The sequence below is a fragment of the Pinus tabuliformis genome, chromosome 7, assembly GCF_031772625.1.
Source record: "Pinus tabuliformis cultivar Carrire ecotype Pingquan chromosome 7, CPIR1, whole genome shotgun sequence".
NCBI classification, from domain to species: Eukaryota; Viridiplantae; Streptophyta; class Pinopsida; order Pinales; family Pinaceae; genus Pinus; species Pinus tabuliformis.
In genome coordinates, this window is record NC_142293.1 from 1614939554 (window position 1) to 1614944855 (window position 5302).

At 44.4% G+C, this 5302-nt stretch overlaps 1 pseudogene; it reads left to right on the forward strand.

The window, feature by feature from the left end:
* Positions 1–3947: 3947 nt before the first annotated feature.
* On the forward strand, positions 3948–5036 carry LOC149254385 (uncharacterized; annotated as a pseudogene).
* Positions 5037–5302: the final 266 nt, after the last annotated feature.

Below are 5302 nucleotides of genomic sequence, written 5' to 3' on the forward strand. Positions count from 1 at the left end.
CGGCCATTCACCAACTCCTTTGTAGTAGTATACTTGGATGACATTCTGATCTTCAGCCAGAGTTGGGAAGAGCACCTCCACCACATCCGACAGGTTCTCCAAACACTGCGGCAACACAAGCTATGTGCCAATTTGGAGAAATGCACTTTTGGCATGACCCAGGTTCAGTATCTGGGATACATCATTGATGAACAGGGGGTGCATGTCGATCCAGCCAAGATCCAAGTCATTCGGGATTGGCCCTCTCCAACCACTCTAACAGAGCTCCGTAGCTTTCTAGGTCTTGCCAACTTCTACCGCAGGTTCGTGTTGGGGTTTTCTCATATTACTTGGCCCTTGAGTCAAGTCACCAAGGGAGGGGCGAAAGCAAAATTCTTTTGGTCTGAATCTCAACAGAAGGCATTCATGGAGTTGAAGGATCGCCTCTGAACGGCACCAGTGCTCGCGTTACCTAATTTACAACAACCATTTGAGGTCGAGACAGATGCCTCTGACTATGCTATTGGGGCAGTCCTTACTCAACATGGACATCCAGTGGCATATCACAGTGAAACACTTTCAGACACAGTCCGGAAGTACCCCACTTATGATAAAGAGATGTATTCCATTGTACAGGCCTGCCGACAATGGAAGCATTACATTTTGGGGAAGGAAACGGTCATCCACACAGACCACCGACCCCTGCAGTTCATACAGACCCAAGGGAAATTGCAGAATGATCGCCATCAGAAGTGGTCTACATACCTGCAACAGTTCCACTTGAATATCAAGTATAAGAAGGGCAGCACCAATAATGTTGCAGATTGCCTCAGTCGACCATCGATCATGGTGTTAACCACCGTGCTCAACTCTTGTGCGCACGAGACTTCTGATTGGCCACTTCTCTACAAAAGCGACCCAGAATTCGACCACACATACCAGACACTCTTGGAGGGTCGGCATGTTCCAGATTTTCACCTCCAGGATGCCTTGTTATGCCACCTGGGTCACCTTTGTGTTCCTTCAAGCGAGCGTGCCAAGATGATTTGGGAAGCACACTACAGTCGGGCTGTTGGGCATTTCAGGGTCGAGAAAATAGTGGCAGTACTGCAAAATTATTTCTATTGGCCGAATCTTCGACAGGATGTTGGGAAGTACATCAGATCATGTACTGTCTGTGCCATTGCCAAACCAACCATTAAGAAGCACGGCCTCTATACCCCGTTGCCTACCCCTAGTCGACCTTGGGAATCCATCTCCATGGATTACATGTCAGGCCTTCCTTCCACTAAGCATGGAAATGACTGTGTTTTTGTGGTCGTCGACAGGGTCTCGAAAATGGCCATTATGGTGGCCTGCAAGAAGAATATCACAGCAGAAGCCACTGCTAAACTCTTCTTTGAACGAGTGTGGGTGCACTTTGGGATCCCACAGTCTATCATCTCAGATCGGTACAATCGGTTTCTCAGCACATTTTGGTCCAGTCTCTGGTCAATGCTAGACACCAAACTCACGAAGTCCACAGCCTTCCATCCTCAAACTGATGGCCAGACAGAGGTTGTCAATAGGATGATTGTGCACATTCTGCGCATGTATAACTCAAAGCATCCATGCACATGGGATGAGAGCCTCCCCTATGTTCAGCACAGCTACAATCGAGCTCTTCACAGCTCCACTGGCCATAGCCCTTTTCAGGTGGGTTTGGGATTCCAGCCACTATGCCCCATTGATGTGGCCATGCCACTTGCAGCTACTCACATAAATTCAGCTCATGTACAGTCCGAAACAGATAAGGCCACCAGCTTCATTGAGTGCATCCAACATATTCGCCAGCAGGTCCATTACATTCTTGAGAAATCAAATGCCAAGTACAAGCAGCGACATGATCAACATCGGGTGCCACACAAGTTTCAGGTGGGCGACAAAGTCTGGTTGCATTTGCAAAAGGAACGCCTTACTGGAGCCTATCGGAAATTGAGACCACTCCGATATGGTCCTTACACCATTACTAAGGCTATGGGAGACAATGCATTTGAGCTCAGCATTCCCCCATTCCTTGGCCTGCACCCAGTTTTCAATGTGGACCGCCTTCGGCCATACTTTCCACCATTGCTAGACACATCCGACATTGCAGAACAACTCAAACCCACAGAATTAAATCTAGATTGCATGGAACAAGCTGCAACTGATCGGATCATGGACACACAGATCAAGAACACTCGCCAACAGAATATCCAACTGTATCGAGTTGTTAAAGCAGGCCAACTCCTTCAGCAGGGCAAGTGGCTCACCAGGGAACAAGTTCAGCAAAAGTTTCCTCATCTCATGGAGGAGCTCAACGCAATGGGGACCATTGCTTCCTAAGGGGGGAGGAATGATCCAGGTGGATATTGATGGCCACCTGCCAAGTCCACCTGGACCCCCACCATTGTTTCTCTCAGCATTTTCAGTTTCCTTAATTGTAGCACAACTTACTATTTTTAGCAGTTTTTCGGGTCCTGAACTTCTGGAGCCGTTTTGAGGCCCTAAACGACGTTTTTTGGGAAATCTGGGGGCAACATGGATCCATGTTGCTCTTCCCAAAGTGGTAGTGCTCGGATAGATCTTTCTAACGAGCCATTGTACGCGTCAAACGGAGATCGTATGCCAAAGTTACGACCTCGGGAAGTTGATGTACCAATTTACCCAAACGGGGCCCACAGTTTGGCGTTTCATCTCCTAGGGTTAGGTTTTGGAATGTTAAGGGTTTTCCATTGTTTCTCAACAATAAATAGGCCTTCGAGCCTCATTGTAACACAGTTCAGAGGCATGTAGCCACCACATCTCTCCTCAGAGATAAGCTACCATCGCCCTAGCTAGTTTATTTCCATTTCTGGTTGTAAGCATATTTCAGTATTCTCCATTAATGAAATGAAGTATTATTTCCGTTGCATCTTTGTGTATATGGTTATCTCTGTAGTTTGTTGCGTTCCTGTTTAAATCCGGATCATATGCACATTCCACTTTTGGATTGCGCTCTTTTACCCCTCCTCTCTAGAAGTGCGAGCTCCAAGTGCGAGTTTTTGGATGCCAAATGAATCACAACGCATGTTTATATATACACATGTTATCATGGGTGGTGGCACTCCAACCGACCCCCCAACATGTTTTAATGCACACCCCATATGCGCACTTATGTGGTCGGCCTTGCCTTCATGCAAGGCTCCTCACGCCAAGGTATAAACTCCCCATTCGCTCCACGCATTTTGTTAAGTGTCGCAACGCTCTCAAGTATCGTTGCATTGTTGTTCCATCTTTCGTCGCATTTCCTCCGCAACATTGTCACATGTCCGGTTAGCGCGCGCCCGTCGTGCGCCCGCGTGCCCGCCCGTGCACCCGCCTGTGCCCTCGTGCACGGCGACTTCGCGCGGCGCCCGTCGCACCATCGCTCGGAGGCCTTACAACTACCCTCCTTCCAAAACACATGTGACCTTGAAAAGACTATAATGAAGAGACATGTCCATCCCGCACATGAAAGGAGACTTAATCGAAACCAAGAATTGCAAAGCATTGCATACCCATCTACCAAAAACCAAAGTTCCTATAAACCCTATGCTCCATGATACAATGCAAAGTATCTCCAACACAATTAATGGACTCGTCACAATTATTGAACTCATCATATAAAATTGGCGCTTGAATGTACACGATGTTCCAAATATGGTGAAACTAGCAATTGCACCGAGAGGTGCAAAGGAACGCCAAAAGATTAAAAAGCTAAGAACAAAAACACATAGTAAAAAATTGAAGTGTCAGCGGTGGCGAAATCCATATCATCATGGGACCTTCAGAGCCATAATACAAATTTCGGCGAGCACTTTACAATACCTTATGGAGTTCCTAAAATGCCCAATTAGACGCGCAACTCCCTTTCATTCTGATCTCCCTTCCTCATAAGAGGTTGCCAGAACAATAAAATTCCATGGATTATGTCTCATTTCGGTATACGATGGTTCGAGGCAGAATCTTTGGTTCTATGTGTAAGTTTCACCACTTTTCTATTTTTTGCAGTACTTGTTGTGCTCATGATCGGAGTAAAGGACGAGAGAGATTTTCGAGACATTTGGCACCATGGTGGATGGATGGCAAAGATGATGGGTTGGTTCACTCTGCTTTTGATGTGCATGTTTTTCGTTTCAAATGATGTTATTGGTGTTTATGAGAAACTATGCAAATTTGGTTCAGGATTTTTTTGCTTATTCAAGTGGTTTTATTGTTGGATTTCACTCATGCATGGAATGATTCTTGGGCTTCAAAGGACCATCAGCTCTGGTACTTGGCCATGCTAGTAACTCTTGTGTGTTACATTGCAACATTTTCATTCTCAGTATATGTCTTCTATTGGTTCAGTCCTTGGGGCCATGGGTGTACTTTCAACACATTCTTTATTATTGTCATATTAATTCATGCATTTCTATTTGCAATTGTTGCATTATATCCTTTTGCCAATGGAAGTCTTCTTCTAGCTTCAGTAATCTCACTCTACTGCACATATTTGTGCTACACTAGACTAACAAGAGAGTCGAGGGAGTATAGTGAATATTGCAATGGTATAATTGCAGGAGGTCAAAATGATGTTGGGAAAGGAAAAACTTATATTTATAGGGGCGATGGCATAATTGGAATGATTACAACAATTTTGTCACTTGTGTATTCTGCAGTAAGTGTTGGTTCTAACTCAAGTAAATTGACATTTGACTCTGCAAGAGATTCAGCCTGTTTCTGAGAAGACCCCTTTGCGCCTGTACGCATTTGATCATGAGAAGTGGAAAGATGAAAGCAAACCTGTTTCATATTCATATTCATTGTTCCATCTTATATTTTTTGTTGCAAACATGTATTCAACGATGATTTTGATTGGATGGAAAACAACAACTACTTCTACTTCAATAGTAAAATCCAACGATGTGGGTTGGCCATCTGTTTCGGTTCGCATCTCAATGGAGTTGATAACAACAACTCTCTATATTTGGATCGTGCTTGCCCCAATCATATTTCCTGATAGGGATTTTTCTTAACCTATGTTTGGAAGACCATGAACTTTGTACTTTAAAACGAGGCTTAGCTCAAATTTTGTGTATTACTGAGTTGTTTTAAGAATGATATGAACTTTTTCATATAATATGTAATTTTGGTTGTCCATTATGATTGAGATATTCAATCAATTTATTTTCTAATTTTTTCGTCTCGGCTCCGCTGCTAATTTGTTAACTTTTACATTAAAGAAAAGGTGGCTCATGATTCGGCTCCACTCCACACTCGACATTCTGTGTTTAAGCTTTTG